A 21,843-nucleotide genomic window follows, 5' to 3' on the forward strand; every position below is an offset into this window, starting at 1 on the left:
TACAAATTATTGAAACAGAAAATTCATTTTAGGAAAAGAACAATCATTTTTCCTTTTTCTGCTAGATGCTACATACTTTGCTGAAGGCTATCTTGTTATGGTTCCACATACTTGCTGAAATCAGCAAAATAAAAATTCTAATAATTAATTTTACATGCATGATTAAGAAAATTGAGTTCTACAAACCTATAGATTCTAAAAATTAATGAACTGCAGTAAAAGTATGCTTTGCAAGAATGAATAATTTAAAATCAAGAAGTAGTAAAACATAAATAGGCTTTTTCTAACAAGCTTGTTTTCTGAGAATTCCTAGAGGATTTGAAAATGCTATTCAATGATTCTATGGAAAAATAAGTTATACTTTTTATCAGGATTTTCAATTATAGCCTCTCATTCTAATGTTAGCAGAAAATATCTTATAACTGATTTCCAGTATGCTTACCACTATTACTGAAAACAATATATTTTTATATTTTCAAAATAGTTACCTAATTTAAGCAACATAAAATATAACAGCAAAATAAAACATGTAAATGTTAGCAATGTATTTTTTAATAGAAAGCATGATTTTTCTCCTCTTAATGATCAATGATACCAAAGCAAGGTTTATTTACACACATTCTTCCATTTCTTTTCTTTCAGACAACTCTAGAATGATAAAAATAAATAAAGCACAAGTTGATACCAGGATCTGGATATTTAATACCGGTACCTTTGAACCCTATTAAGAATTTCAAAACTACATAATGGCATTCAAATAGAAAATTTTCACTGATTACATGCACTAGCCAATTTTTTAGGTTTCAATTTTTTTTTTTTTTTTTTTTGCGGTACATGGGCCTCTCACTGTTGTTGCCTCTCCCGTTCCGGAGCACAGGCTCCGGACGCGCAGGCCCAGAGGCCATGGCTCACGGGCCCAGCCGCTCCGCGGCATGTGGGATCTTCCCAGACCGGGACACGAACCCGTGTCCCCTGCATCGGCAGGTGGACTCTCAACCACTGCGCCACCAGGGAAGCCCTAGTTTTCAATTTTTTATACGAACCCTTTCCTGATATCTTGTACCATCTATGAAGCTCAGGTAGGGCTGATTGCTTATGTCTTTGTGCCTTATGTTTGGTTGTAAAGTACCAAAACCAACTCTGACATTTTAAGCAAAAAAGGAATTTAACAGCAAGGTCAGTTGGGGTCTGTGATGATGCTGATATGATGATGACCCTGTTTTAGAGTGTTAACTCTGGACCCTCCACCACATGGATCTCAACTCCACAGAAGGCATGGCAAGTAATCTTGAAATGTCCCTATGCTTTTATAATTCCTCAGATTCAAATTACCAGGGAGAAGTGTCTAATCAGCCTACTTAGACTAGGAGCCCAGGCTCTGACCGCCAAGGTGTAGGCAACAGCAGTCTCCTCACCCTGGGCCACCGTGGCGGGTGACTTTGTGCTCCCCACCTGTCTTAAGAGGCCTCCTCAAGAGGCTGGGTATTTGGATGCTCAGGTGCTTAGAAGACCAAATGATTAAAATGCAGCTGCTGCCAGACATCCATGCATCCTTTCCAAACCTAGAGCTCAAAACAATCGCCGACACCTGAACCACTCTCTTGTTATCAACTGAAGGCACTATTTGTCCCTCTACAAGGAGAGGCAGCCCAACATTTTATAAGTTGACACTCACTGTATCAAGTCTCTCTGGGTCGTATCTATTCTTCCTTGAGTTCTGTCAGAATTTTTTTTTGATATAATGAAACTCACAGATTAAATTATAAACTTATTTACCACCAACATATCCTATAGAAAATGGCAGAAGAGAGATGGAGAGAAACATAGCAAATTAGTTAAACACACACACACACACACAGAGTGATGTGAAACTAGTGAGAAAATGTTAAAATCCTACTTTTTATGACTCATCATCAGATCATGGTAAGTCTTTATACTATTCCTTTTCCAACATGCATTAACGTTCTAGTTGCTTTCAGCCAGCCATTTAGATGTCTGGTTTCTTTATCATGTGAGGTGACACAAATTTGAATTTCGAAGGTCTCTGAGATCTTGGTGCTCCTGCCAGCACAATTATTGGGGTCTTCCATTACCCCTTTAAATCTTGGACATGGTCACATAGGAATTCTTTCAGGAACTTTCTTGAGCCCCACCTTCTTTCTCCTGTTCTTCGTGGGCAGTGGCACCCCACTCCCATGGTGCATCTCACGAGATGATCGCAAAGCACCCCCATGTCTGTATGCACTCTGGTTGCAAGGTGTGTTACTGCTGTCCCATCCATGGGTGGGGTCTATTTCTTCACATTCTTGAGTCTGAGCTGGCCTCAGCATTTGCTTTGACAAATAGACCAGGGCAGAAGTAACGGTTTGGGAATTTGAAGTCCAGGCTTCAAGAGGCTCTCAACTTCTACACTCACTTTCTTGCCACCATGAAACTGTTACCTGGGTTGGTCGGCTGTAGCCTCATAGAACTTCTGTAAACGATCTCGACCCTGGGCGTGGTGGGAAGATGATCTCCTTTCTCTCTTTTGTGACATCTGCTTGGTCACCATCCCCGAGAGATAGAATCTGGTTGTGCAGCTAAAGGTATGACAGAGCCGTGATGACGGCCAGCTAGGAGGGGACGCTTAGGAGAAAGCCCAGCTTCCCCCAGAGGGGTTAGCATCCTCAGCTTCACAATCTCCACAGGAGAAAGCATGAATTTCTTGCAATAGGCAGAATAAGTACCAAGAGCTCTTTAATTTAATACTAAAGTTTACTTGACCTCATTTTAGAAATTTCAAATTGAATACATGTCAAGTATTCCTGTATAGCAACCTGAAAAGGGTGATATGGATGTTGTATCTGGACTCTCGGAATGTTGGAGCAGATGTGGGGGAGTCTGCAATTAGGAGGCTTAATCATCAAGAACCAGGAATTTACCCTAAGTCTGAAGAGGGCAGACTAAGATTTTTCACAGCTTCTCCTTCTCAAGTGTGAAAAATTGAAAAGACAAAGTTAATAACAGCCTCCCTCAGCCCACTGTGCACTCCTTGTGCTGGATGCTAAGGTTAAAAGTCCACAATTTCCCTCTGGTCTGGCGGAGAATGGCCCCGTGGCTTGCATGTGCATTCCTCCTGTGCAGTGTGAGTGGCTTTGTTTCCTCACTTGTTGTTAACCGGGGGACGACACATAATTGGAGCCTTGCAAAGTGTTTGGCAAGCCCATGCGTTTTGCTCAGACCTCTCTTTATTTGGGACTGTGATCACACAGCGATCCAGAGCAAAAGAAACAGGCAGCGCAGACGTGACTGACGGTCCTAGAGCAGCGATCCCCAACATTTTTGTCATCAGGGACTGGTTTCAGGGAAGACAATTTTTGCATGGACCAGTGTGTGTAGGGGGCATATTTCAAGCGGTAACGTGAGTGATGGAGAGCAGTGGGGAGCGGCAGATGAAGATTCGCTGGCTCGCCCGCCACTCACCTACTGCTGTGTGGCTCGGTTCCTAACAGGCCGAGGACCAGTACTGGTCCGTGACCCGGGGATTGGGCGCCCCTGTCCTAGAGCACCTCTGTCAGGGAGTGAAGAAGAGCAGTCATCCTGAATGCACTGAAATAAGTGGATCCACGCTGGAAATATTTTAGAAAAAGTTTTCTTGCTCATCTGAAGGGCTGAGATTTTTTTTTCCCAAAAAATACCCATGATGCCCACACCCTGGAAATCATCCCATCTGCACATACTGCAAATTGTCCGATGGCCCAGTGTTCACGGCTAAGATTGCTGTGCTTTCAGGAGTCCTAGACCAGTGACCACGGATGCCTGAACGACAGCAAAATTCTGCCCTGCAAGACAAATCGCTAATTGACTGGTGGGAGATGGTTTCCTCCACGGCATTCCACCACGTTTTAATAGGGAGGAAAATTGATGAGGTGAAAATAGAAAATTTGAAACTTGGCAACAAAATGTTAACTTTCCTCCTCTTGATTTTTTGCAGCGAGAATTTCTCCCTGATTGTTTTGATGCAGCCGTTGTTTTCTTATTGTAAAAAGAAAGAAATTTGGGTTCTAGGGATGTGAAGAAAGAGAACGGACAGCAAAAGGAGGTGGTATTGGGGTGAATATAAAAGGATGAATTTTGCTTTTCTTGATCTCTTTGTCAGATACTTTTACTCTCTGGACTGATCAAAATATAACTAATAGAACATGTGAGCACTAATAGAGTGCAAGACTTTCTGAATCTGATTGATTCTCATGTTTATTTTCCTGTAATATATAACAGAGTAGATTCCACGAGTAGAAATAAAATTTTCCTTCCTCTTTTCTCTGGATAAAGCAGAGAGAACTGTTCTGCCTTGTACTGTAGAGTTAGTTCATACTGTAACCCCTTTCTGCATTTTAGCACATCCTTGAGGGGAAATTGGAGGCAAAGACATGTGCGGTTCGCTCGGTTTCTGGGAGAACGTGAGCTGGTTTAGAGGCAGGACAGGCATTTCCAGGTCCTTGGCAGTCAGGGGCCAGTAGAGGTAACTCTCCTCACCTCCATTTGCTGGTCTAGGTGATGGAGTAAATTTGTGGGAGAAGTTAACTAATATGCATGACTATGATTAAAAGTGTCCAGAGTGTAAAGTACCTGTCACTGAGTGAGATGTTCCCAAGTTCCCCATCCTAAGTGGTCCGCATATGAAGTGCTTGGCACCAAGGGGCGTGGTGAAGAGGCGCAGGTGGGCTAGAGGGACAGCTCGTATAGGGTTAATTCAACCTTAATTACTGAACCAGCATCCCTGGAAGAGAAGCACGAGCACCCAAGTCTCTTTCTGGAAAGGTAAGGAACTCACCTCGGTGTCCAAAGTTGGGGGGCACTCTGATCTTTCCTGTTCAGATTCCTCTATTCTTTCTTCTTTTAACTTTTTCTTTTATGTATTTACTGTACTTGAACATTACTGTCTAATCTATCAACCACTGATCAGAGTGCTCATTAGGGACCTCATGCCAGGGAAAGTGGCCAGTCTCACATTTGTGTCTTACCAACCACAGTGCTATTTACCTCTTTAGGGTTTTGAGTGTTTTAATATGGAAACAACTTGAGAAGACTAGGGAATTAAAGGGAGATTTTTTTAAAATCAAACTTTTAATTTTGTGGTCATTGTAGATACACATATAGTTGCGTGATTACCCTTCACCAAAATTTTCCCCCGGGGCAGCATCTTGAAAAACTACAGTAGAATATCACAACCAAGACATTGACATCTCCATCCCCACAAGCGCCCCTCACATGACCCTCATATAGACACACTCACTTCCCTTCCACTACCAGATACTTTGTAACTCCTAAAACCCATCCATCTTTTCTTCATTTCTCCATTTGCATTATTTCAAGATTATTATGTAAATACAATCATACAGTATGCAACCCATGGGATTGATTTTTATCCTGCTGCATATAATTCTCTGGAGATCCACCCAGGTTTCTGTACCAATATCTTCATTTTGTTGCTGAGAAATATTCGATGGTGTGGATGTACCACAGTGTGTACACTCACCTGCTGGAGGACTTCTGGGATGTTTACAGCTTTGGGCTATGACTAATGAAGCTGGTATACACGTTCACCTAAAAGGTTTTGTGTGAAACAAGTCTTCATTTCTCTGAGATAAATGCCCAGGTGTGCAAATGCTGAGTCACATGGTAACTACATGGTAACTGTTTAGATTTTAAGAATCTACCAAATTGTCTTCCTGAGCAGTTCTAGCAGTTTACATTCTCATCAACAAAATATGAAGGTCCAGTACCCCCCCAACCTCAGCGGCATTTCGTGGGGTCACTGTGTTTTTATTTTGGCTGGTCTGATGGGTATGAGGTGCTATTCCAGGGCAGCTGTAATTTGCATTTCCTACTGGCCTCAGCCATTATTGGCTAAAAGATTTCAAGGCTGCCCTTTTCCAGGTTTTTGTTGGGGCTTCTGTGTTTGTACCAATTGGTGTTTCTGGGTTGCTGGGTTTTTCCATCAAGTGTGGAATCACCACTGGGAATCACCACTGGGATTTTCCTTGGGTCCTAAGACCCATGGCAGGCCTGCCTTCTTCTCTTCCCCTTTCAGAGTCTTTGTAGGCTGGTTTTATATGTAATATCCAGGGTTCTTAGTTGTACTTGGTGAGAGGAATAGGGAAAAGTAAGACTCATTATGGTCTTATGTTTGCATTTCCCTGGGGTCTTAGTTGGCCTGGGCTGCCATAATCAAACACCACAGACAGGAGCTTAAACAACAGAAATCTCTTTCTCCCAGCTCTGAAGGCTGGAAGTCTGAGATCAAGGTGTAGGCAGATTCAGTGTCTGGTGAGGACCGTTTCCTGGTTCATAGATGGCATCTTCACGCTGTGCTGTGTCCTCACCTGGAAGAAAGGGGAAGGGGAGCTCTCTGGGGTCTCTTTTATTCTGAAACTAATCCCATCATGGGTCCTCCACCCTCATGACCTCATTACCTCCCAAAGGCCTCACCTCCTGACACCATCACACTGGGTTTAGGATTTCAATATATGAATTTGGGGGCGACACGAACATTCAGTCCATAACAGACCTATAAGAAAGAGATACATAAAGCATCCAGGTAGAGACCCAGAGTAGGGGCAGCTGTAGGATTTTTTACAGCTTACGCCTGTGCTGGCCGGTTACTACGTCTGTTCTGATTAGTGTTTACCTGAGCACCATCTCCTGTTAAGTATTTTAAATGTCAACTCAGGCCTAAGGAAATATTTAGTGTGTAAGTAGAAAAGGTAGTTTAATTCTGATAAAGCTTTGTGAAAGGACACAAGACATGGCAGTGACATCTGAATAGTAGGTGAGGTAAAGATCCATCAGTGGAAAAAAACACCAATCTGAAACTGGACTATATTCTTTTTTTTTTTTTTTTTTTCAGTACGCGAGCCTCTTACTGTTGTGGCCTCTCCCGTTGCGGAGCACAGGCTCTGGATGCGCAGGCTCAGCGGCCATGGCTCACGGGCCCAGCCGCTCCACGGCATGTGGGATCTTCCCGGACCGGGGCACGAACCCGCGTCCCCTGCATCGGCAGGCGGACTCTCAACCACTGAGCCACCAGGAAAGCCCAACTTGGACTATATTCTACAGGAAAAGGAAAAGTGAAAGTTTTTGAATGAGAAAGTGGCATGGTCGTAAGCTATAATTCAAGGTACAGTACTGCCTGAAAAACAAACGCTTTTTTAAATAGAAAATTTAAATTAAGAAAACATCAAATCCCTGAGTTCCTGCAAAAATGTATATACTTAAACGTATTTTTGAGGTTTTGTAAAAATGTAAGAAAAGACTTTTCTCCTACTCAAATCTTTCCATCGCTTTCACCGAGGTTTAGGCAGAGAGATTTTGACATAGACACATCCTTACTCTTCAATATAGCCACACATTAGCAAAGTAGGTGAAAGTTCTTTAGAATTCTGAATATCATGCTCGAGTTCAAGGAGTGACCTGCCTTCAAAATATCAACAAGAGCATGAAACATGCTGAGAATTTGAAATATTTTTTCAAACTTTTTTGGCTGTTTCATAACGCTATCAATATCTCACGCAGGTAAGATGGAGTAAGGCAGGTTGAAAGAAGAGACATTTCACTTTTGTCATGCCTTATGAGTTAGCTCTTGATAATGAAAAAAAATCTTCTATGTGATGACTAATTTAAAAATAGTGATTTATAGTCTGTTTTCTGTTGGACAATCGAGTCCTATTTTTCATGGAATTCTTGACTTTTCTCAACAAAAATAATACTTAAATTTTGGGTGATGTGTTATATAATGATCTTGTTTTCCTATTTCACTGTACTGCCAAAACTTGACACATTCAAAAACAGCACACCTTAAAAATAAAACAAAATTCAGTTAAAAATTGATTATATATGAAAAAATCTTCTGTATTATCATCATAATATATTGCTGACAGTATAGTACAAAAATTAAATCTGAAATGGAGCAGACGTGCCTTGTCTGTAGCAAGTTTTATTTTTCTGAGACTTTATACCAATTGCTGACTCCCAGAAGTATTTGGCATTGAATAATGAGAACAAAAAGAGCATGCAAGATCATAGTTGATAATTTTAAATCAAGCCTAAGAAAAAGATCTCTTTCACACATCCTAGATAAGTAAGTGGTTAAATCTAACGATTTTATATTGATAAACAGAACAATTTATTTTTCAAGTTAGCAACATAATAAATTCTATTTTCTATTTGTATGTGTTATGTATTTAACATTTACCAATGTCTTTGTTCTATTACTTATAGGGAATAGTTCCCAGATATTTGTTTATTACACCATGAAAATAGAGGACTGGTACCTTATTCATATGTTTATCAAGCTTATGATTACCATTTTATGGTATTCCACAGAATTTACTTTGCTATGTTACATAATTACTGTGCTTTGGTGGAATGTAACAGACGTAAGTAAAAATGATATAAATCAGATGAAATGAACACCTGCTGGAGGCCAGCTAGTAACATAATTTTCAAGGTGACCTAGTGCAATTACTCTGCCTACACGAAGAATTTTAATAGTTCCCGTATTATTAGAAAAGGTGTAAATAATTATATGGTAAATATTGGCTCATCACAGATAACAATGAGCTAATAAAGTGCTTCGGTGATTCATCTGTCTTTCAAAGTGCACATATTCCGGAATAACTTCAGAAATTCTGAAGTACATGCTCCAATAGGGCCACTGAACAAATAAGTAAGTGTAGGGTAATTTCATCGAATTTGTCAAAAGATCATTTGTTTTTCTTTGAAGAAAAACGTTAAATAAAATATGACTCTTATACTGGCTTCCCTAGAAAATAGAGACTGAGGCAAAAACTTATGTGCTAATGCTGTAGAGGTGAGTGCAAACCCAGGGCAGCAAGAGTGAGGTAGGACAAATGTGAGAGGAGCAGGTGGGAGATAAAACATGCAGGGAATCACTTCCTGGCTGGCCTCTCTTTAGGACAAGAGCAGCTGACCTCTCAGTCACATGGGACATCCCCAGATGGGTGGTAGGAACTGCTGAAACTTGGGGCAGTCCAGCTGAGGAAGAGACAGGAGAACAATTTACCTCTGGGCCCCTCTCTCCCTCACCTCTCCAGGTTTCCTCTCTGTGGAGTGTGAAGTCCTGTGTTTCCAAGACGTATGAGCCCGACTTCCCAGCAGCCTCTGGGGAAGCGTGTGTCTCAGTGGGTCCAGACTTGCCAGTTCTGGGTGCAGCAGGGAGCCTTCCTGGGTCCTCAGCATCATGTGTTCTGCCTTCAGAAGGATGGTCTGAGGCCAAGGTGTCGGGTTAGAGGGAACGTGATCATGCAGGTGTCCGCTGGAATGTAAAAGTCCACCATAACCCCCTTTTCCGTCTCACATCTTGCCTACATTTACAATGTCTCCTCCTCTACCAGAAGTGATTTATTTAATGAAATGGACAAGTTTCCAAAGCTTCAGGGAACTTTAGGATTTTTAAAATATGTCCAATCGTCAATTGGTTAAGTCTTCAAGACCTTCAAAAGAAGATTTCATGGGTGTTACCTTCAGTAAAAGCCACCAAGAATTACGGGCTTCCCTGGTGGCGCAGTGGTTGAGAGTCCGCCTGCCAATGAAGGAGACACGGGTTCGTGTCCCGGTCCGGGAAGATCCCACATAATGTGGAGCGGCTGGGCCCGTGAGCCATGGCCGCTGAGCCTGCGCGTCCGGAGCCTGTGCTCCGCAACGGGAGAGGCCACAACAGTGAGAAGCCCACGTACCACAAAATAAAAAAAGAAAAAAAAAGAATTAATGACCAAGAAGGATAATGTTGATGCCAGTAAATGTCCATTCATAACATCTTGTCTAAAAGGGAAAGTCCCAATAACTACCTGCAGGAAGTAGACCCAGACACCCATGTGCAGATGGGAAGTTAGTGTGTGAATATCTGTCAGGATGGCGGGGCGGGGTGGAGCTGTGGTTTCTCCAATGGTATGAACGATGCCTTCCAGAATTTTGCTCTTTCGTGCAGAAGAAGTGAATTTTGTATATTTTCAGTGACTCTTTGTACTAGTTTATTTAAAGTGTTGATGCTTTAGCCGCATTATCATTTCTTGAAGGTGGCTGTGATTAAAGAGCATCTCAAACAAGAAAGAGGAGTCAAAGTGTACGTGAGCATTTTTTTTCCACAAAGAGAAAGGTCTTAAATATCCAGCACTTTTTCTGACAGCAAGAAGTAAGACGACTCCACTTATGGGTGTAGCTGACGGTGTGGAAGGGAAGAAACCAAGCAGTGTGTCCTGTGAATGCTATCACTCCTTGGGACCCATGTAATTTTTGCAGGATCTAATGCAAGCATTAGAGTAATCCCATTATTTGTGTTTGCTTTATGTGAATTTCCATTTGTTAATTTTGCATAAGTTTTGTTTCTAATTGGAGAGCTTGTTTCATGTAAAACAAAGGAAACAGAATACAGGGGATTTTGTGTATACTTAGTGAAGAAGGATTTAAAATACGAAGACTTAAAAAGGAAGATAAAAATTACCAGAAATACCTGAAAGCGTTTGCTCACTCACTTCTTCTCATGTGAGATGGTGGTTTTATTTTAACAAAGGAGTCAGTTCCTCTTTATGGCTGAAAATGAATTTGGAAATGATATTTTGCATGAACATCCCTCACGCACACCGTGAATGTATGAGAGGCTCCCACAAACAGCACCCCCTTCCTTGTTTCAACTTAGAACCAACTGAAAGGGACAGAGAGACAGGTGGAGAACAAGCTGTCACTCACCTTATGGATTAAAGCAGGTGTAGACCACTTGACTGTGGCCTGTGGGCTCTAGGAGTTTGGTCTTGCTCCTGAGAATGAGGCAGCGTGTTCATCCCATCATAGGTACAGCTGGAAATCTGTACCTCTCCCAGGAAGGCTGTGCCTCTAATTTTGATGAAGTGGAGCCGAACTCATCTCCCTATAAAACAGCCAGCTCGGAGGAGAAGGGACAGGCCCCAGCTGGGCTGTGCCCACCCACTTCCTTCTCCCTAAGTCATGGACCAAACAGCCCTGAATTCCCTGGTCAGGAGTCAGCCCAGGGAGCAAGAATCTGAGTGCATCATTCTGTCTGGATGTCCAACCTCAGGCTTGGACTGCTTCTGGTTGCCACATAGGGGTGGGTTGGTGATGGTGTGGATGTTAGAGAATGAAAAATGAACCCCTGCAGTTGGCATTATTCAAGCTTCCACAAGTAAATTAAGCATTTTATATCAACAAGCCAAGTCAGAAAACAAACAGCTTGTTCTATCAGCCTCAGAGTTTGATTTGAGGTCGTGCCTTTTTTGTACCTGGTTGAACGTCAGACGCACCGTGGAAGGTGCTGCTTGTGTGGCCTCATCACGAAATGTAATTCTCCAACTGTTCTCTCTGAGAGCACAGTGGGATTCTGTGGACCTTCTCAGAGAACTAATTTAATTGATTCCTAATTAGTCCATCATTCCTGTAGTCAGGAGTAAAGCACAATATGTAAAAATCAAAGACAAGATTTTGTGTGTTTGTTGTTTTCTTTTTGGTTTCGCCTATCTGCAAAGAATCTTGTTCCCTGCCCTCTGCCTAAACTTGGATAGATGCTGATATGTTTTTGTTCTTTGATTAAGACCTAAGTTTTAAAGTTCTCTTTCAGAGTTTGGCAAACATTTTAGTGCTTTTCCTGTTTCTAATAAACCCAGTTGCCATGGAAACTTCCTTTGTGACCATTTATTTACTTACTATATGAATCAGCAAAAAAGCCTAGACTTAACGTGCCTTCTTGAGATCCCGGTATGTCATTTCCCTTCTCTGTTGTTTGGGGTCAAAGGGGAAAGTCCTTACACCCTATGGCTGATCAGTTACACACCAGTGTGTACTGCTTAAACCTCTACAGACCTGATTTAGGTTTTACTTCCTTCTGGAATGATGGGTGTAAACGTGCCAGAGGAATTGAACTTTGCTCTTTCTGTATGACCTGGTTTCTTTTATCAGCGTGGGGGCCTGTTAGCCCCTAAAACACCATCACGGCTCCGTAGAGCCATTCTGGCACCTGTAAAATTTTCACTTCATGTTTTTTAACCCTTCCATCTGCAGTGGGATCCTCATCATAAAAGCCTAACTTATTTATTTAGAAAGTGAGAATTTGCTTTGTATGCAATTGCACAGGGCAGTTGTCCCTTTACATGTAAACTTTTGTTTTGGCAAGAATAAAGTTAGAAGCAGTCACCGTGAAAGCCATCTCTTCAAATGGAAATGGGAAGGGTATTTTCACTGTGTGAAATTTCACTGTATGTGCAGTTTAAGAAAGAATCTGGCCTTTGAATCTGTAACTAAGAGAACCAGATAGGGATCACTGAAGGACTTTGAAAGCATAGTGCCTATAGTATAATTAGATAAATATTTAAATAAAGATAATTCAAAACACAAAAGTTTGAGTTACAACTTTCAATATAGTCATTTTGGGAATTTGTGCTTTCCATTGCTGCTATTATTTTTTAATTATCTCCTGCAAATTTCTCTTTTGGAATTGCCTTCAGAACTTCCTTTTGAAGAGGACTCATGCTTGCATGTATGTACAATGTGGGTGAGATTTTCATGCCCAAGTTTGGCAAAGAAAGCATTTCATCAATTTGATTAATGCCATTTTGATCATGATGTTAACTCACATTTACCAGAAGCTTAACACGTGTCAGGCACTGTTTCCAGCAATATGCAAGCATTAACAAAGTTAATACTCACCTCAATCCTGCAATCTGGTTGTCTTTATCATCTCTTTACCTCCTCTGTTTTACTGAGGCAGAAGGAGTTTAAGAGACTTGACCAAAGAGAGGCAGCCTGCCCTGGGACCCAGGAAGTCTGGTTTTTGAATCTATCCTCAAGCATTCTGACATCTCAGCTCTCTACACAAAAACAAAACACTCTACCAAAGAACTGAGTTGAATTTCCTCATGAATAAATAGTCTTGACCCTCTTCTCTTCCCATTCTTCCCAGAAAACCTTTAACTCCAATGACTTCAGCTATTTACATGAGTATAACTTCCGAATTAGTATCTGCAGCCCAAGCCCTTCACAGAGCTCCAGACACTTATACTCCTGCTTCTGTATCTTTTCTTGAGGGCTCACAGGTCTCTTATATTAAACATCTTCCACAATGAAATGGTCTTCCTCATAAAAACTACTCTTCCCCTCATCCTATGGTTTTTAATAGAACCATTATTCACCTAATTTTAAACCAGGACATACCCATATCCAATGATTCTCCAAGCTGTTTACTCCAACCTACATATCTCTTGAATTCTTCCCTTCTTTTCCATTTCCCATAAAAGTTAATGAACAAAAAGGGAATGAGTATAACCACAAAGAAAAGAGTAAGAAAGAAAAGTACATGTAAACAATATGATTTTCCTGGGAAGGAAAAATACAAAATTAGTGTTTACTATCATTTTCAAAACCTATGTTGCACTTTTTATTCAGTGTCTTTTGTTGTATCTATTGGAGCTTGTATCCAATAAGGTTGCACTGAAATAAATATTTTTCGCCCTCATCACCCTCTATTACCACAACTTTATTATAGTAAGAACTTAACAAACATTTGTTGGATGAATAAAGAAAGAAGAGAAAGAGGGAGAAATACTGAATTTCAGAGAGTGATGACACAATAAGAGGGCGAAATCAGACAAAAATAGGACAATCATAATAATAAATAAAGGGCAATGATTTCTGTTGAGGCCACATTTCAAGTTTCCCAAGAGACAGTATTTATGACTGTATTGACTAATAACAAATTTCTGTTCACTTTAACTTTCTGGTGCAAGTTAATGGAATGAAGAGCAACATACTCCCCCAGGGCTATCTGTTGTGTACAAGGTTCAGAGAGAATAATTCATTTCTTCCACAGTAGAACACTTGTGCTGAATGCAGTTAACTAAATTTCACTTCTGTGATGGCTTAATCATATTTCTATAGCTAATTTTATGGGGCTGGTCTAAAGAGTAAATTATTTGACCTAGTTAGTTGCTTTTTTGACAAGTGACTTTCCTGACCAAGACCCATGTACAACTGCTCTGCCTGTCTGAAGATGGCAAAAGGCCACACAACCTTAAATAGTCCCAGATGGTCACAAAATGCCGGCATGGTTCCCTTCGTCCTCCAAAATGACTCCACGCTCTTTACTCCTCAAATACCAATAAAATCAGCCTCTCCAATCTGGACCTTCTGATCTTAACAATTATTTCTCTATCCATGGGACACAGACTTTGGAAATATACTTTTATCCTTTTTCAGTTTGTTAAAATTTCATTTAAATATTTCCAACTCTTAAGTTCTCAAGCAGCATGCACTAATTGTGTTTTGGAATTACTAGGAAAAACGAGACGTGGCATCCCACCATCTCCCTAGTCAAGATCCCCAGGGTGGACGTTGTAATTTCTCTCCATCATGTGATTCTTCAGAAACTGCTCTGACAGTTTACCAAGCTAAGCATTCCATCATCATTCTTTGCTCTTATTACTTATGATAGTAAATTATATAAACGCAACATTTTTTTTTTCCATGGTGGATGCCTCAAACAGCCTCTGTGGCATAGCCACTCAGCCTTTCAAACACTTTATTAATTTAAACTAGTGGGGTCATTCCGAGATCTCCATTAAAAAAATAGAAGAAGGGCTTATTTAAAACACAATGTCATAAATTGTTTTTCTCATTTTATTTTTATCTTATCATAGCTGGCCTGGAAGAACTGCACACACAGTGAAGGGAACTACTCGTTATGGTTGAAAGAGTATCTCTATTTTTTTCCTGTATTTATGTGTCATTTGTTCCTCTTTCTCAATATATGGAATAATAAGTTCAAATGTTTATCTTCTTCACATTCTTTGGAAACGTGGACCTCAGGCAGGCTTCAAGTCTAGACTTGCTGTGAAATATCATGGGAAGGTAAACCTTAATTTCATCTGGCTTTGCAGTAAATATTCAGTACTTGTTCAGTACAAGAATGTAGCCAAAGTCAGCAGGAGTCAGAGCATCTGGTGGCCATGAATACGTGAACAATCCTAAGATATTGGCAAAGGCAGTGACAAATACAGGCGAAATCTTCACTGCACACAGGTGATATTCCTCGGGAGTACTGAGGGAACTGAATATTGAGAAGCTACTCCTCCCTTTGGGAGCAGGCTGGTCATTTCCGTAAATCATCGTATTCTTTGGGACTAAAGATATTAACTCTTGTGATGGTGTCTCTCCATGCCTTTCTGTCAATCACGTTGCATCAAGATCCTTGATAAAAATTTAGGCTTTAAGGGACATAGGCTGGCTTACAAAGATTTATTTTTAAGTAGTGTCTACTGTTGTGAAAATAGAGCTGCATTTGGAAGCAAATTATTGTATCAAGAAGTGAATGGTTTAAATATTTTTATTGAAGTGACATGCAATTGAGAATGGTGTCATTTCTAGAACATAGGGTCACAATTGGCTGCTTCGTGGAATAGCGTAACTGTCTTACGAAACATCAAGATGGCAGGACAGGAAAGCAAACATATTTACGGAAAACAAAGAGGATGCCAGGTTTACCAGGGTTTCGAACAACCAGTAAATGTTGCCGTTTTACGGAAAATTTGATCATTGGGGGTTAACTTGGTTGATTTTCCAAACTGTCCGCTTTCGTGTTTTTCCCCTTCAAATACCTTGTCAGTTATTGCCCACCAATTGTGCTTGCTTCAGAGCCAACGGCAGGTAATGAGATGCTGATTGGGGATTCTAGAATTCACTTGCTGATGATTATGTGTTATTTTAACAGGAGAATGACAATAATTTCCTGTAATGCCACTTGTTAAAGTAATTATGCTGTAATTGCCTTATCAAGGCGTCATAGAGGAGAGGGGAGAAATTCCAAGATTTCACAGCTGCTGTCTCGTTCCTTTAAGTGTTCTCTTGAAACTGCATTGTCAGCCATTGAGATAAATCCTTTCCCATTGTTTGAAACCTGAACGTTGTTGTCCTGGCTAGGTTATGTGACCTTAAAAGGAGATGTTTCAAAAGTTGATTTTTTTGTGTGTGTCTTTTTTTTTTTTTTTTTTGCGGTACGCGGGCCTCTCACTGTTGTGGCCTCTCCCGTTGTGGAGCACAGGCTCCAGATGCGCAGGCTCAGCGGCCATGGCTCACGGGCTCAGCCGCTCTGCGGCATGTGGGATCTTCCTGGACTGGGGCACGAACCTGTGTCCCCTGCATCGGCAGGCGGACTCCCAATCACTGTTCCACCAGGAAAGCCCTTGTGTGTGTCTTAATATAAAAGTTATGTTGTGAATTAAATGCACAAAACTGCGGATACACTGAAATGTGTTTCAATTATAATGGAATCCGAAGAGTGCATTTGTAAAAAATGTGGATTTAAGAAATCAGTTAAGGGACTTCCCTGGTGGTGCAGTGGTTAAGAATCCGCCTGCCAATGCAGGGGACATGGGTTCGATCCCTGGTCCAGGAAGATCCCACATGCCGAGGAGCAACTAAGCCTGTGTGCCACAACTACTAAGCCTGCACTCTAGAGCCCATGAACCACAACTACTGAGCCTGCATGCCACAACTACTGAAGCTCGTGCCCCTAGAGCCCGTGCTCCGCAACAAGAGAAGCCACAGCAGTGAGAAGCCCGTGCACCACAATGAAGAGTAGCCCCCGCTCGCCACAACTAGAGAAAGCCCACGTGCAGCAACGAAGACCCAATGCAGCCAAAAATAAATAAATAAATAAAAATAACATGCTATAAAGGGCCTGTGTTTCTAAAATGTATGAGCCAAGGACGTGTGTTTTTCAGTTAACATTCAGTTGAAGATGCTGTCCATAGTATTGAAAACAAATTAACACTCTTTTTGACTTTATAGTAACACAGTGAAGATAATTTGTTCATTTAAGTAAGCCCTTATCCCTTTAGTATAGTTATCAATAACACAAAAATGTTTGGTGAGTGTGGGACCCTCTTCTAAAATATTAAGCAAAACGCTCCTAAGTTGAGGAAATTCAAATATGTTTTCTCTGCACACACCAAGCTTGCGTTCTGTTTGGAGGGGGAGACAAAAGAAGTATAAACAAGTACAAAGACAGCGTAGTAGAGGGTGGTGAGTGGTAACAGTGAAGAGTAAGGCAGAGGCTAGGCCAAACGTCATGGAGGGAAGGTTGGTATTTTCCAGACAGAGGCAGGCAGATAAGGCAACTGTGGGGTCCAGACTGGAGGCTGTTGAAGAGTTAGCTGTGTGATCCCAGGTTGAAAGTTGTAAGTGAAAGTGCAGAGATCCTGATGCATCTCGATACCCATGGCGTATTTGAGGAACGGCAGGCGGGGGCCGGGGGGGGCGCACTGTGGCTGGACTTGGCGGAGGGGGGCAGGGGCAAGAGATGAGTTCAGCGAGGAGAAAGGGGCCCAGACGGTGGAGGGTCTGTACCGTAGCCGGTGGGGCTTTTCCTCTGAGAAGGATGGGTACCCATGGGGACGTCGGGTGGACGTGGTGGACTCTACAGCCTTACAGATCATCTGGCCGCCGAGTAGAGAGCAGACTGCAGGGGGTGGAGGTGAGGGTTCCAGCAAGTGGACCTGAAATAAGGCACAGGATTGGTGAAATGACGGTGGTAGCTTGGCCCCTGCACGTGTAACAAGAAAGGGCGGGAAGTGCCCCTGCAGGACCCCCTGATGGACTAAACGTGGGGGAGACCAGGGGCTCCTAGCCTACTTACCTAGGAAATCAGAGCTGCCATGGTCTGCCTGGAGGAAGTGCAAGGAGAGTCTGGCTTGGAGGGAAAGACCAGGAACTCGGGTATAGACGTGTTCCCTTTGAGTGGTTACTGAGTCACTAAGTGGGAACATCAGGAGGGCTGTGTACGTGACTCTGGTATTCAGGGAGAGCTGGCAGGAATTCCTGTGTTTTGTGTTTTAGCAAGGGATATTTTAAATCACATATATACTAATAGAAATGATTCAATAGAGAGCAGTGTGGAAATGAGAAGGAAACACCAAAAACAGAGCACTGAGGGATGGAGCAAAGGGGATGGGACCAAGGACAAACTTGTTTCATAGAAGAAGTGTTCCTCTTCTTTTTTTTAATTTAATTTTTTTTATTGAAGTAGAGTTGATTTCCAATCTCTGCTGTGCAGCAAAGTGACTCAGTTATGCACATACAGACATTCTTTTTCTTTTTTAATCTTTAATTAATTAATTTATTTAATTTTGGCTGTGTTGGGTCTTCGTTTCTGTGCGAGGGCTTTCTCCAGTTGCGGCGAGCTGGGGCCACTCTTCATCGCGGTGCGTGGGTCTCTCACTGTCGCGGCCTCTCTTGTTGCGGAGCACGGGCTCCAGACGCACAGGCTCGGTAGTTGTGGCTCACGGACCTCGTTGCTCTGCGGCATGTGGGATCTTCCCAGACCAGGGCTCAAACCCGTGTCCCCTGCATTGGCTGGCAGATTCTCAACGACTGTGCCACCAGGGAAGCCCGACATTCTTTTTTTATATTCTTTTCCGTTATAGTTTATCACAGGATATGGAAGATAGTTCCCTGTGCTATACAGTAGGACCTTGTTGTTGTTTATTATGTAAAAGATGGATAAACAACAAGGTGTTCCTTGTCTTTGATGCATGTGAGTGAGACGGGAGTGCAGCTGGGTGAGGTGGGGGGTAGAACAGGGCATTTCTGCCTCATACACAATTGTGGGGTAGAATCTTGAAAAAAAAACCAATATAGGTTTCCTCTTACCCACATTTTAGATCCTGCATCCTCTCCTCTATTAATTCTCCATTAGGAAACTAAGCTTTCCTGCCTCAGGAAAGGGAACGTAACCAATCTTACCCCCTTGATTTTTGAGCTCCTAATTAGACACTTTAAAAAATGAAAGCTGAACAATCGTTTGAAAGTCAAAGCACTGTTGATTCCTAAGAGCCAGCCTCTTTTGAGAAGAAGTTTTTAATCTTCAAATTAAAAATAGCTTTGCAAAGTATATCAGTAGTAAAACCAGAGGATTCAGGGCATAGACTATAAACTCGACGGAGTTGAGGAGAATCTGAGCAGAAGGAAGGGGTGTTTCCCCCCTGCTGCAAAGTGGGAGTTTGATCATCAGGCCGAAAGGAGATGCTACGGGTATCATACGAACTTAGATGCTTGGGGGGCACCTAGATGGGCCCCAGTGTCTCAGCACCTTGGGGTGAAGCCATGTGGGAGAGGGTGGTGATAGAGATGCCTGACAGTTTCAGGGTCAGCAAACAGGGAAGCCTCCTGCTTCTGTCTTAGGTGTAGCCTAGGAGATAGCAGTTCTCTGAGAAAAGCCTGGATTCTGTCCAGGTTACTGAGAGGTAGAGGTGCTGATGGCAGGCGGTGAGCATGAGACCAGTGGGAAAGCAGACTCCTGGACCATTAGAGCCGAGCCACTGCGTCTGGGCTACACTTCACGCTGCCCCCTCCTAGCCATGAGATCTAGTGCAGGTTACTCACAACTCTGCCTCAGTTTGTTCGCCTGTAAAGATGGGAAAATAGTATTTCCCTGACGGGTTTATACAAATGGAAATCTGTGCACATGGTCTGTGGGCTACACAAATACAACAGGAACGAATGGGCAGAAAGAATGTGGTTGCTGCTGGTGGCTCGCTGAAACTGTAAAGACAGAGACAAAGACAGAGACAGAGACAGAGACACAGAGAGATGCCTCCTGACCTCTTGGGTCACACACACATTTCCTTCCAGACAATAAGGGAAAGATTCTAATTTTTTGAGGACATTTTTGCTATTAATGATTTTTCATCCTCTTCCCATCTGATTCTTTATTATAATTTGCACATAGAAAGAAACTAGAGATAAACAGTTAATGAATCTCCATTTTGGAAATAAAACTGACTCATGATTTTACTTATTTCTGACTATTTCTTTATAACCTGGTAGATCCCAGGTTTATAGAATGAAAAATTATGGTTAGAAATCATTTATTTTGAAAGTTAATATTCTGATACTATCCTTTCGGTGTTGTGCCTACATGTGTTAACATGGGTTCAATGACTATAGAAAAGCATATTTGGCTTTAAAACATTATGATTTAAAAACTGGGAAGGAATGTGGCCAGTGATAAAGTCTTCAGTTCCTACAAATCACATGATAATGATTTCAGAGAGGGAAGGCCTGATTAAAGGAATCTGTGAGTCAGATTGGCCATTTCCTCCCTTTCTCTCCCAATTTCTCCATTAAATGGATGCTTTGTTTTCTCTGACTGACAGGTTTGCTTCTTCTTGACATTTTCTTTAAAAATATGAAGAGTTTAAATATCTGGGATCCTACGGACTCTATTAAAGCAAATAGCATGAGCTAAGATATGAATAAAACTAAAATCAAGTCGAGGAGTAGCTCTCAATAAGCATGAAAACACACCCAGATCTCTGCCCTCTCTGCTAACCCAAGCACATATAATGATAAAATGTTTTTCGATATAGAACTTTTTTTCTGACGATTGTTGAAAGTTAGACTTTTACCCTAAAGTGGAATAATTCCAGGGCATTTTATTATTTATTTAAAAAATTATTTTAATTATTTATTTATTTTTATTATTATTATTTTTTCCATTGACTTTGGTCACTCATTCTGCTTTTAAAAAGGAACAGCTTTCTGTTGAGATATGAAATTCACACTAAGCTATAAAGAATGAGTTCAGAAGTGACCTATACAGACTGTGTAATTGTGCCTCTTTTTCCTTCGCTGGTTAATCTGACTTTAAATTATCCAATACACAGTACCTATCTTTTAATACTCAGGATTCTTCAGCTAGAAATTAACACTTCACTTTCATTCACCAAATGAGTGAAGCAGCATTAATACATTTTAAAATAAAAACACTCTCCAGAACATTCTATTTTGATATGGTATGATTTTAAATATCAGAAATGAAGAGAAGAAAAGCAGAGCACTAAAGAAGGTGCTTTATAATTCACTTGACTATTTTCCAGTAGTTCTATACACAATTGGAGATTGCAGATGCAGTGGTTATGAAGACACAAAAGTGCTTGATTACCACACAGTTTTCCAGTGAATGAGGGAAAATTAATTTATCAGCATTACATTTAGTAATAAACATTTAATGGCATATTCTTTTCTAACGCATTTCAACCACATGCTTTTAAGACTGTGTCTTGCCAGTTACATAACATTAACCAGCACTTTCTGCATCATGCTTTGGAGCTGGAGGTCTGTTTTTCTTCCTATGATCCAAATGAATAAAGATACCTCTTTTGATACCAACACCTAGGTTTCAGAACTGGTGAGCTTGAGTCTTGAATCATTTTTTACTTTTTTTTTTTTTTTTTTAACATTCTGAGGCACAGTACAATTTAAATAATAGGGTAGAAAATTATATAATATCTATTTCAAACCCCAATTTCTTCTTTCATTATCCTGCCAAATATTTTTAGAGGTTTCTTTTAATTCTCTAAAACATTTTATGAATGCGTGGTATTGTAGAGTTACATCCTAGGGAAAGTTTCTCGTTTTTCATATGAAAGGAAACTATGACATGAGTGGGTGGGGCTATTTTCTCAAACATGAATAATATCTTAGAAATAGTCATTTGAGACAAGGTTCTAATTTATGTTCTCTGAATTTCTGCTATTTCATTGGTTCAGGTGGGTTTTTTTATATCCTGCAAAATAATGTTCCTAAGAAATGTTGGCTAGCCAATGGTTTTCAAATACCCACTTTTCATTGAATCTATGGTGCTATTGATTGAAAAGTGCACCATCATTTTATACCACATTTAGAAAGAGAAAATGTTGCTAATTAAACTATCACCTAGAATTACTAACTGGCTTACCAGACAAGGCTTTTAATATTTATTTAAAAATACTTTTATCCTACATC

Source organism: Orcinus orca, chromosome 2 (genome assembly GCF_937001465.1).
Source record: "Orcinus orca chromosome 2, mOrcOrc1.1, whole genome shotgun sequence".
NCBI classification, from domain to species: Eukaryota; Metazoa; Chordata; class Mammalia; order Artiodactyla; family Delphinidae; genus Orcinus; species Orcinus orca.